General features: G+C 41.9%; 1 non-coding gene across 1 annotated transcript; it reads right to left on the bottom strand.

The window, feature by feature from the left end:
- Nucleotides 1-12,880: 12,880 nt before the first annotated feature.
- TRNAL-UAA (transfer RNA leucine (anticodon UAA)) lies at nucleotides 12,881-12,964 on the bottom strand. The gene has a single exon. It is a non-coding gene; the product is annotated as a tRNA-Leu (tRNA).
- Between the last annotated feature and the right edge of the window lie 371 nt (nucleotides 12,965-13,335).

Raw genomic sequence — 13,335 nt, 5'->3', positions numbered from 1 at the left:
CAGTTTGCAGTGTAGACGCCCAGTTGTTAATTCTTATGCCTAACTCAACAAATTTATTATCGTTTTTAACAAGGGAGGTGGCAACAAGAGCAGATGCAGCCCTGCCAGAAGACTCCTGTTTAGATCCATCAGTGTATATAACTTGTGATAACTTATTACTACCACCTAGGTGAGAAATTTCTTCTTGAGCAGTTGCTCTAACAAGAGATTTAAGGAAGGGATTACTAGCAATGAGCTTCTTGGGAGGGACTTGCAGGTATGTGATATTAAATGAACAAATCTTCCATGGAGGGGTGAAATGCTCTTGTTGCCTACAGTGATACAGTTCATGCAAGTTATAAAACTTGATGTAATTGCACGTTTTCACAATCCATTTAGATCTGTGTGTATTTACCTCTAGACACTTGGTAAGATTCATTGTGACAGTGTCTGGTTCGTTTCTCAACATTCTAATACCGAGTACAGTGTTAATCTCAATAATCCTATCACTGATACTAGAAATACCAAGCTCCTTCCTCATGTTAAGAACTTTTGTAGATCTGGGACAGCCAAGAATAATCCTGAGAGCTTCATTTTGCATTAACTCCAAGGGTCGGAGGGAACTTTCTCTAGCTAATGTCAACATGGGAGCAGCATAATCAATTAAGGACCTAACATAGGATATGTACATCATTCTCACGATTCTCACATTAGCACCATAGTTGGGGTTGTAGTCAGCAACAGCTTTGAGAGCATTTAGCCTAGCTTTACATTTCTTGTTTAGTTGTGGTGTAGTGGATTTGTTAAAGGGTACATCTACACCAAGATATCTGTAAGTTTTAAAGTAGCTAATGATTTCACCCTGCAAATAGATGGGTGGGGGATGTCGTTTGCTTGTTAATATCTTTGTTTTAGAGGAAGATATTATGAGACCATTTTTATTCCATACTTTTTTAAACTAGTATTTTCAACTACAACTTTTATATTATCCTGTCTACCATCTTACTAGCATATTATAACCAAGTCATTGCCATTTTTATTTTTATCATTTTTTTTATTATTCTTTTGCTACCTTAATTTGTGTATTTTATCCTGTCAATTTAAATCTAATTATACTCTAATTCTTGTAAACAACTTATATAAGACCTTAGTGCAATTACAATTGAGAGTCTTGTGCCTTTATTATATTATTAGATTAATCACAGTTTTACTCTAGCTCATTCTAGCTCAATACATAGTCAATACCAAATTCATTATATTAGACCATAGTGCAATTACTAGTGAGAGACTGGTGCTATTTGTAATTTGTATTTTTATATTATTAGACTAAACCTAGTTGCATGTGACACCCGAATCTGCATGACAGTGTCTTCCATTGCAGACACTGCAAGGCTCCAGGCGGACATCAACCAAATCTTTCAGTGGGCTGCAGAAAACAATATGAAGTTCAACGATGAGAAATTTCAATTACTCAGATATGGTAAACATGAGGAAATTAAATCTTCATCAGAGTACAAAACAAATTCTGGCCACAAAATAGAGCGAAACACCAACGTCAAAGACCTGGGAGTGATTATGTCGGAGGATCTCACCTTCAAGGACCATAACTACTATAGCTCTTTCTCGCTCAATACATAGTCAATACCAAATTCACTATATTAGACCATAGTACAATTACTAGTGAGAGACTGGTGCTATTTTTAATATTGTATTTTTATATAATTAGATTAAATTCAGTTGTACCATAGCTCATTCTAACTCAATACATAGTCAATACCAAATTCACTATATTAGACCATAGTGCAATTACTAGTGAGAGACTAGTGCTATTTTTAATTTGTATTTTTATATTATTAGATTAAACCTATTGTACTTTAGCTCATTCTAGCTCAAAACATAGACTCCACAAAAGTCATTATTAGACCTTAGTGCAATTACAAGTGAGAGTCTTGTTCTATTTTTAATTTGTATTTTTATATTACTAGTTTATACCTAGTTGTACTTTAGTTCATTCCAGCACAACACATAGACAACATCAACTTCATTATGTGTAGTAGTGACTATACCCTACATGACCAAAATACTCTAGCTATATACTTGTCCAAACTTCCTACCACTACAGATATCAGTACTAGAACTCAACACACAACTCAGGATATAAATAACCATAATTTAAACCTAGAAGATGGTTGATCACGTTGACCCTGATCTAAACCTCCATAATCTGACACCCAATCAAAACCTATTGGAAAATAACTGCCTTTATTACACAGCACCACTATCCTAAACAATGCTAAAAGTCTATCAGTACTTAACTACAACATCAGGTCCTTAAGCAAACACTATGATGACCTCCTAGCACTCCTTGAATCACTAAAGACACCCTTCTCCTGCATTATTCTTACTGAGACCTGGCTTAAACAGGACACAATAGATATCTACCCTCTACCAGGATACACAGCAATTCACAACTGAAGACCAAACCAAGTTGGGGGTGGTATTGCAATCTATTACTCTAACCAATTATCTTGTCTTAGCACCACTTGCTTTAGTGATGAATATGGGGAATACATTTTTGCTAATTTTACTGTAAAAAACCTTAAGACGCCTATAACAATCGGTGCCATTTACCGGATACCTCACACAAACATCCCAAATTTCAGTGAGAAATTAAAGTCACTAATAACAAACAGACAAATGAATAAGCACCACCTTCTCTTAGCTGGAGACTTCAACATCAACCTTGGCTTACTAGATGATCAGCATGTAACTGATTTCATCAACAATATGAACAACACACTTCTCATACCAACAATAACTAAACCAACCAGGCTCACTGAGACAAGTGCAACCATAATAGACCACATATGGACCAATATACTAGCCCCCCATAAATCAGGGATAATCACAGATAGCACTACAGACCACTACCCTACCTTCCTCCTGACAAACATTAGTAAACCACCACTTGAATACAACAAAGTCTCATTTAGACTCCATGACGAGGCCTCAGTAAGGAAGTTCACAGCTGACCTAGAGACTGTTGATTGGCCTACAGAATTCTCCAAGGCCAATGGTATTGACGACTGGACAGACATTTTTCTTAACAAATTACTTAGACTATACAACAAACATTGTCCTATAAAACAAAACAGATCACAAACAAACGGCTTGGTTGCCCATGGCTAACCAGCACCATTCTGAAATCCATTGACAAGAAACACCAATATGAAAAGCAATATAGACAGGGCTTAATACACAAAGATACTCCTAAACACTATTCATCAGCTCTCACCAAAGTAATAAAGAAAGCCAAACAATTATACTACTCCAGTAGATTCACAGACACTAGAGGAGATATAAAAAAGACCTGGAAAACACTCTCTCAGATTCTAGGGACCCACAAACTGAGAAAAGCCAAGAATATTGTCCTAACTAAACCTAATGAAACACCACTACATCCCACTGACACAGCTAACAAGATAAACGACTTCTTCTCAAACATAGGATCTAATCTCGCCAGTAAAATCCCACATACCAATGCCCATGCCGGGGACTACCTAGATGGGAATTTCCCTAATTCCTTCTGTCTTGCACCAACTGAGCCCACGGAAGTCATTGAGATTATAAAGTCACTTAAAAATAACTCTGGAAATCTGTCTCATGTCCCACCTTTACTGTACAAGCGAGCGGCCCATGTCCTTTCGCATGCAATTTCATTACTTTTTAATAAGTCACTAGAGACTAGCACCTTCCCGAAACTACTCAAGATGGCAAGGGTTACACCAATACATAAAGGTGGTGACCCTACAGACTTAAACAACTATAGGCCAATATCTAACTTACCATTGCTATCCAAAATCTTTGAGAAACTCGTGCACAGGAGACTGTATTCATTTATAACGGCTCAAAACATACTCAACCCCTGCCAATTTGGATTCAGGAAAAATAAAAGCACTAATGATGCAATCATAAAAATGCTAGATCTGCTTTACACAGCGTTGGAAAATAAGGAATATCCACTAGGAATTTTTATTGACCTAAGAAAAGCTTTTGACACAGTAGACCACGACATCCTACTCCACAAACTTGATCATTACGGTATAAGAGGCCATGCGCTTGCTTATTTCAAATCTTACATTACCTTCCCCACAGTACTCAAAATAGCAAGGGTCACCCCGATCCACAAAGGAGGAGACCAAACAGAGTTGAATAACTATAGGCCAATATCCAACTTACACCCTCTCTCAAAAATCTTCGAAAAATTAATTCATAAACGAATCTACTCCTACCTTATCTCCCAAAACATACTCAACCCCTGCCAATTTGGATTCAGGCCAAATAAAAATACTAATGATGCTATTATACACATGCTAGAACATATATACACTGCAATAGAGAAAAAAGAAGTCCCACTGGGACACTATGGTATAAGAGGGCACTCCCTCAACTACCTCAAGTCATACCTCAGCAACAGAAGCCAATATGTGTATGCAAATGGGGCAAACTCTTCTGCACAACCAATTACAGTTGGTGTCCCACAGGGAAGTGTCCTTGGCCCTCTTCTCTTTCTCCTATACATAAATGACCTACCAAATGCTTCGCAATTACTCAAACCCACACTATTTGCAGATGACACTACATACGTCTTCTCCCACCCGAGCCCAGTCACGCTAGCCAATACTGTAAATACAGAATTACAGAAAATATCTACCTGGATGAGGACTAACAAACTTACACTAAACATTGACAAAACCTACTTCATTCAGTTTGGTAACAGAGCTACAGATGTCCCTCTTAACATAATGATAAACGGATCACCTATCACAAAGCTAACAGAGGGAAAATTCTTAGGAATCCACCTTGATAATAGACTCAAATTTCATACACATATACAACAAATTTCTAAGAAAATTTCCAAGACTGTAGGCATACTATCGAAGATACGGTACTATGCTCCACAGTCAGCCCTCCTGGCCCTATATCACTCTCTTATTTACCCCTATCTCACCTATGGAATTTGTGCATGGGGCTCAACAACAAGTAACCATCTCAGACCACTAATTACCCAACAAAAGGCTGCAGTTAGAATGATAACAAATTCTCACTATAGGCAGCACACTCCACCAATATTCAATACACTAAACCTATTCACCATACAAAACATTCATACTTATTACTGCACCTATTACATACATAGAACACTTAACTCTGATATTAACCCTCCCCTCAAACATCTCCTTGCCAACCTCAACAGAACACATGACCATAACACAAGGCACAGATCACTCTTTGATGTTCCTCGTGTCCATCTCACACTATGCAAAAACTCAATGCACATAAAAGGCCCTAAAATCTGGAACTCATTACCTGTAAATATAAAAGAAACACTACCTGTTTATAAATTCAAGTCTCTTCTCAAAGATCACTTACTCACCCAAAACCAAATAAATACTGAATAACTGAACCTTATAAATTGTATATCTTAAATGTTTCTCACAATTATATCACATAAATGTTAAACCTAAAACCCAATCTAACTTTATTATTTTTTAAATACACTACCTAACAGAATACTCCATTCTACTGAATGTACAACAAAGCATACAACCATATGACCTGTCTTTGTAATACTCACTTGTGCTTTATAGTAATCTGTTTACATTAAAGTTTTATCACCGATGTCATCATTGCTTAGTTCATCTTAAGTTAATTTTAAGCCAGCCCGTAATGCTATGCATAGTATAAGTGGCTTTGGCATACTGCTCTTTTCTGTATTTTTTGTACCTCTGTATGTGTGCACAAATTTTTAAATAAATAAATAAATAAATAAATAAATAAAATAAATAGGTATCAGTACGTCACCATTAAAGACACAGCATCAGCAACACGGCCACTTGATACTGGAGTTCCGCAGGGAAGTGTCCTTGGTCCCCTGCTCTTCCTCATATACATCAATGACCTTCCAAACGTATCCCAACACCTGAAACCCATTCTCTTTGCTGATGACACGACTTATGTCATCTCTCACCCTAATCTTGCCACCCTCAACACCATTGTGAATGAGGAGCTGATTAAAATATCGACTTGGATGACAGCCAATAAACTTACGCTTAACACTGACAAAACCTACTATATTATGTTTGGTAGCAGAGCAGGAGATGCACAAATTAACATTAAGATTGACAACACTCTAATTACAAGAAATAATGGGGGAAAATTCCTAGGCTTATACCTTGACAACAACCTGAATTTCAGCACCCATATCCAGCATATAACCAAAAAAGTATCCAAAACGGTTGGGATCCTCTCCAAGATACGATACTACGTGCCGCAAAATGCCCTTCTCACACTATACCACTCACTTATTTATCCATACCTCACCTATGCTATTTGTGCTTGGGGATCAACTGCAGCAACACACCTAAAGCCAATAATAACCCAACAAAAAGCTGCAGTAAGAATAATCACTAAATCCCATCCCTGGCAACACACCCCCCCCCCACTCTTCATAGACCTAAACTTACTCCCAGTTCAGTACGTCCACACTTACTACTGTGCAATCTACATCTACAGGGCCTTAAACTCTAATATCAACCTTGACCTAAAACGCTTTCTTGATAGTTGTGACAGAACTCACAGGCATAACACCAGACACAAACATCTCTACGACATTCCCCGTGTCCGACTAAACCTTTACAAAAATTCAATGTATGTCAAAGGCCCTAAAATCTGGAACACCCTACCTGAGAACTCTAGAGCTGCAGACACATTCATCACCTTCAAAACTACCATTAGAAAACATCTTATCTCCCTGATACACCCCGTCAACTAACTACACGAATACCACCTGGTGGTTCACACTTACACTCACTCACTCATTTGACCATAAACAGAAATATTAATCTCAATCTTAAAATAATGAATCCTGTGATACTCCAACACTGAAACTATGTACTGTGCCAAAACAAAAGCATTCACATTGCTAAACTTACAAACTAGTATTTAGTCACTTAGCCATAATACCAACTTACCTCATAATTTGTAATATTTTACAATTAAGAATAAAACTAAGTATGCCCGAAACGCCTAGCCATGCTAAGCATTCTAGTGGTACACTCTGTAATCACAATTTTACTACATGTAAACCTCACAATAACCAAATTTCTGTAATCTCAGCATTGTAATCCTTATAGAGAATAAACTTTGAACTTGTCTATTCCGTGCAGTATTTTATATGTCGGTATCATGTCTCCCGTGACCCTCCTGTCCTCCGGTGTCGTCAGGCCGATTTCTCTCAACCTTTATTCGTCGGACAATCCCCGTAGCTCTGGGACTAGTCTTGTTGCAAACCTTTGCACTTTCTCTAGTTTCTTGACGTGCTTGACTAGGTGTGGATTCCAAACTGGTGCTGCATACTCCAGGATGGGCCTGACGTAAATGTGTGTGTGTATGTGTGTGTGTGTGTGTGTGTGTACTCACCTATTTGTGGTTGCAGGGGTCGAGTCCTAGCTCCTGGCCCCGTGTGTGTGTGTGTGTGTGTGTGTGTGTGTGTGTGTGTGTGTGTGTGTGTGTGTGTGTGTGTGTGTGTGTGTACTCACCTATTTGTACTCACCTATTTGTGGTTGCAGGGGTCGATTCACAGCTCCTGGCCCCGCCTCTTCGCTGATTGCTACTAGGTCCTCTCTCTCCCTGCCCCATGAGCTCTATCATACCTCGCCTTAAAACTATGTATGGTTCCTGCCTCCACTACATCCCTTTCTAGGCTATTCCATGGCCTGACTACTCTATGACTGAAGAAATACTTCTTAACATCCCTTTGATTCATCTGAGTCTTCAACTTCCAATTGTGACCTCTTGTGTCTGTGCCCCATCTCTGGAACATCCCGTCTTTGTCCACCTTGTCTATTCCTCGCAGTATTTTATATGTCGTTATCATGTCTCCCCTGACCCTCCTGTCCTCCAGTGTCGTCAGGCCGATTTCCGTCAACCTTTCTTCGTAGGACAATCCCCGTAGCTCTGGGACTAGTCTTGTTGCAAACCTTTGCACTTTCTCTAATTTCTTGACGTGCTTGACTAGGTGTGGATTCCAAACTGGTGATGCATACTCCAGTATGGGCCTGACGTAAATGGTATACAGAGTCTTAAACGAATCCTTACTGAGGTATCGGAACGCTATCCGTAGGTTTGCCAGGCGCCCGTATGCTGCAGCAGTTATCTGATTGATGTGCGCCTCAGGAGATATGCTCGGTGTTATACTCACCCCCAGATCTTTTTCCTTGAGTGAGGTTTGCAGTCTTTGGCCATCTAAACTATATTGTGTCTGCGGTCTTCTTTGCCCTTCCCCAATCTTCATGACTTTGCATTTGGCAGGGTTAAATTCAAGGAGCCAGTTGCTGGACCAGGCTTGTAGCCTGTCCAGGTCTCTTTGTAGTCCTGCCTGATCCTCATCCGTGTGTGTGTGTGTGTGTGTGTGTGTGTATGAGTGTGTGTACTCACCTATTTGTACTCACCTATTTGTGGTTGCAGGGGTCGAGTCACAGCTCCTGGCCCCGCCTCTTCGCTGATTGCGTGTGTGTGTATGAGTGTGTGTGTGTGTGTGTGTGTGTGTGTGTGTGTGTGTGTGTGTGTGTGTGTGTGTGTGTGTGTGTGTGTGTGTGTGTGTGTGTGTATGAGTGTGTGTGTGTGTATGAGTTTGTGTATGTGTGTGTGTGTGTGCGTGTGTGTGTATGAGTGTGGGTGTGTGTGTGTGTGTGTGTGTGTGTACTCACCTATTTGTGGTTGCAGGGGTCGAGTCTTAGCTCCTGGCCCCGCCAGGAGTGTGTGTGTGTGTATGAGTATGTGTGTGTGTATGTGTGTGTGTGAGTTTGTATATGTGTGTGTATCTGTGTGTGTGTGTGTATGAGTTTGTGTATGTGTGTGTGTGTGTGTGTGTGTGTGTGTGTGTGTGTGTGTGTGTGTGTGTGTGTGTGAGTTTGTGTATGTGTGTGTATCTGTGTGTGTGTGTGTATGAGTTTGTGTATGTGTGTGTATCTGTGTACTCACCTATTTGTACTCACCTATTTGTGGTTGCAGGGGTCGAGTCCTAGCTCCTGGCCCCGCCTCTTCACCGGTTGCTACTAGGCCCTCTCTCTCCCCGCTCCATGAGCTTTATCAAACCTCGTCTTAAAACTGTGTATGGTTCCTGCCTCCACTACGTCATTTTCTAGGCTATTCCACTGCCTTACAACTCTATGACTGAAGAAATACTTCCTACTATCTCTCTGACTCATTTGTGTCTTCAACTTCCAATTGTGGCCTCTTGTTTCTGTGTCCCCTCCCTGGAACATCCTGTCTTTGTCCACCTTGTCTATTCCACGCAGTATTTTATATGTCGTTATCATGTCTCCCCTGACCCTCCTGTCCTCCAGTGTCGTCAGGCCGATTTCCCTTAATCTTTCTTCATAGGACATTCCCCTTAGCTCTGGAACTAACCTTGTCGCAAACCTTTGTACTTTCTCTAGTTTCTTGACGTGCTTTATCAAATGCGGGTTCCAAACAGGTGCTGCATACTCCAGTATGGGCCTGACATACACGGTGTACAGTGTCTTGAATGATTCCTTACTAAGGTATCGGAATGCTGTTCTCAGGTTTGCCAGGCGCCCGTATGCTGCAGCAGTTATCTGATTGATGTGTGCTTCCGGAGACATGCTCGGTGTTATACTCACCCCAAGATCTTTCTCCTTGAGTGAGGTTTGCAGTCTTTGGCCACCTAGCCTATACTCTGTCTGTGGTCTTCTGTGCCCTTCCCCTATCTTCATGACTTTGCATTTGGCAGGATTAAATTCGAGAAGCCATTTGCTGGACCAGGTGTCCAGTCTGTCCAGGTCTCTTTGAAGTCCTGCCTGGTCCTCATCAGATTTAATTCTCCTCATTAACTTCACATCATCTGCAAACAGGGACACTTCTGAGTCTAACCCTTCCGTCATGTCGTTCACATATACCAAAAATAGCACTGGTCCTAGGACCGACCCCTGTGGGACCCCGCTCGTCACAGGTGCCCACTGTGATACATCATTACGTACCATGACTCGTTGTTGCCTCCCTGTCAGGTGTGTGTGTGTGTGTGTGTGTGTGTGTGTGTGTGTGTGTGTGTGTGTGTGTGTGTGTGTGTGTGTGTCTGTGTGTGTGTGTCTGTGTGTATGTACTCACCTAATTGTACTCACCTAATTGTGGTTGCAGGGGTCGAGACTCAGCTCCTGGCCCCGCCTCTTCACTAATCGCTACTAGGTCCTCTCCCTCTCTGCTTCGTGAGCTTTGCCATACTCACCCCAAGTTCTTTTTCCTTGAGTGAGGTTTGTAGTCTCTGGCCCCCTAGACTGTACTCTGTCTGCGGTCTTCTTTGCCCTTCCCCAATCTTCATGACTTTGCACTTTGTGGGGTTAAACTCCAGGAGCCATTTGCTGTATGTGTGTGTACTCGCCTAACTGTGGTTGCAGTGGTCGAGACTCTGCTCCTGGCCCCGTCTCTTCATTGAGTGCTACGAGGTCCTGTGTGTTAGTGTGTACTCACCTAATTGTACTCACCTAATTGTGGTTGCAGGGGTCGAGACTCAGCTCCCTTCCCCGCCTCTTCACTGATCGCTACTAGGTCCTCTCCCTCTCCGCTTCCTGAGCTTTGTCATACCTCTTCTTAAAACTATGTATGGTTCCTGCCTCCACTACTTCACTTGCTAGGCTATTCCACTTCCTGACGACTCTATGACTGAAGAAATACTTCCTAACGTCCCTGTGACTCGTCTGAGTCTTCAGCTTCCAGTTGTGACCCCTTGTTTCTGTGTCCCCTCTCTGGAACATCCTATCTCTGTCCACCTTGTCTATTCCCCGCAGTATCTTGTATGTCGTTATCATGTCTCCCCTGACCCTTCTGCCCTCCAGTGTCGTCAGTCCAATTTCCCTCAACCTTTCCTCGTACGACATTCCCTTCAGCTCTGAGACTAGCCTTGTTGCAAACCTTTGTACTTTAACTTCTTGACGTGCTTGACCAGGTGTGGGTTCCAAACTGGTGCTGCATACTCCAGTATGGGCCTGACATACACAGTGTACAGTGTCTTGAACGATTCCTTATTAAGGTATCGGAACGCTATTCTCAGGTTTGCCAGGCGCCCGTATGCTGCAGCAGTTATTTGGTTGATGTGTGCCTCCGGTGATGTGCTCGGTGTTATGGTCACCCCAAGGTCTTTCTCCCTGAGCGAGGTCTGTAGTCTTTGTCCACCTAGCCTGCGGTCTTCTTTGCCCTTCCCCAATCTTCATGACTTTGTATTTGGCAGGGTTGAATTCGAGAAGCCAGTTTCTGGACCACATGTCCAGCCTGTCCAGATCTCTTTGCAGTCCTGCCTCATCCTCATCCGATTTAATTCTTCTCATCAGCTTCACATCGTCTGCGAATAGGGACACTTCAGAGTCTATTCCTTCCATTATGTCGTTCGCATATATAAAAAATAGCACTGGTTTTAGAACTGACCTCTGTGGGACCCCGCTCGTCACAGGCGCCCACTATGATACCTCTTCATGTACCATGACTCGTTGCTGCCTCCCTGTCAGGTATTCCCTGATCCATTGCAGTGCCCTCCCTGTTATATGCGCCTAATCCTCCAGTTTCTGCGCTAATCTCTTGTGAGGAACTGTGTCAAAGGCCTTCCTGCAGTCTAGGGAAATGCAATCAACCCACCCCTCTCTCTCGTGTCTTACTTCTGTTACCTTGTCATAAAACTCCAGAAGGTTTGTGATACAGGATTTGCCTTCCATGAACCCATGCTGGTTTTCATTTATAATCTTGTTCCGTTCCAGGTGTTCCACCACTCTCCTCCTGATAATCTTCTCCATGACTTTGCATACAATACATGTCAGAGACACAGGTCTGTAGTTTAGTGCCTCGTGTGTGTACTCACCTAATTGTGGTTGCAGGGGTCGGTACTCAGCTCCTGGCCCCGCCTCTTCACTGATCGCTACTAGGTCCTCTCCCTCTCTGCTTCCCGAGCTTTGTCATACCTCTTCTTAAAACTATATATGTATGTGTGTGTGTGTGTGTGTGTGTGTGTGTGTGTGTGTGTGTGTGTGTGTGTGTGTGTGTGTATGAGTTTGTGTATGTATGAGTTTGTGTGTGTGTGTGTGTGTGTGTGTGTGTGTGTGTGTGTGTGTGTGTGTGTGTGTGTGTGTGTGTGTGTGTGTGTGTGTGTGTGACTCAACAATCAATATTTGCACCAATAAGTCATTACAGTTGTGACCGGGTGTGGAAGTGTGAATTGCTCATTACTCTATAATTTGTTCATGATTGTAGCCATGTATAAACGTAAGTAACCATTCTTACAGGATTCATTACCTTTGTAAATTGTGAGTTCATTACCTTTGTAAATTGTGAGTTCATTACCTTTGTAAATTGTGAGTTCATTACCTTTGTAACTTGTTCAGCTATCAAAACTTTGGAGTCCAGTCCCTGGACCCATTATGTACCTCTGTAATCTTTTGACTACCGCCCACAGGATGGGTATAGTGTGCATAATAAACATATTAAACTATATTAAACTCGGATAATGTAATCATGTTACTTCATACCTACCCAGGCATGTGCAACTCTTGTCAGGAGAAAGTTTATTCACATTTTTTACCTAGTGTTACAGTGCCCAGGATAACCCGAGTTAGTCAGTCTGACTTATTTCCACCATAAACCTTCCTTCCTGTTACCCAGGATGATCCCAACACTGCTATAAGATACGTTACTGTTTACTGATGGGCGCTCGGTGACGACAGGTGTAAGATAATGGGTATAAAGGCTCTACTCGTCCCAAGATCGACCCCGGACACTTCGGTTTCGATGCGTACGCATCACCACTAAGCCACAAAAAGAAACCACGATATTAATGTGTCAGGTGTGGGGTTCGAACCCACGCACTCTTGCGAGTACCAGAGCTTAAATCTGGCGCCTTAGACCACTCGGCCAACCTGACGTTGGTTAATACACTGTTGTCAGAGTATAAGTTCAACTAAGGTTGTTGTTATAATAATAATACATTTACTACCAGTATATGTACAAGGTATACAGACCATAGCTGACATCAGTGACATACTACTATATAGAAAGCTGCTTGTTATGCTCAGCATTCTCGGCCAAATTAGGTCAGTTTTATCCCAGGATGCGACCCACACCAGTCCACTAACACCCAGGTACCCATTTAAACTGACGGGTGAACAGGGACAGCAGGTGTCTTATGGAAACACGACCCTAATGTTTTTCAGCCGTACCGGTGGAGATTCGAACCCCGGATCTCAGTGACTGAGAGAACAAGTTCTACCAAGCTTGGTGTTATACTGAGAGAAC

Source organism: Cherax quadricarinatus, chromosome 57 (assembly GCF_038502225.1).
Source record: "Cherax quadricarinatus isolate ZL_2023a chromosome 57, ASM3850222v1, whole genome shotgun sequence".
NCBI lineage: Eukaryota > Metazoa > Arthropoda > Malacostraca > Decapoda > Parastacidae > Cherax > Cherax quadricarinatus.
Note: the sequence above shows the minus strand (reverse complement) of the source record. Positions and strands in the feature narration are given on the sequence as shown.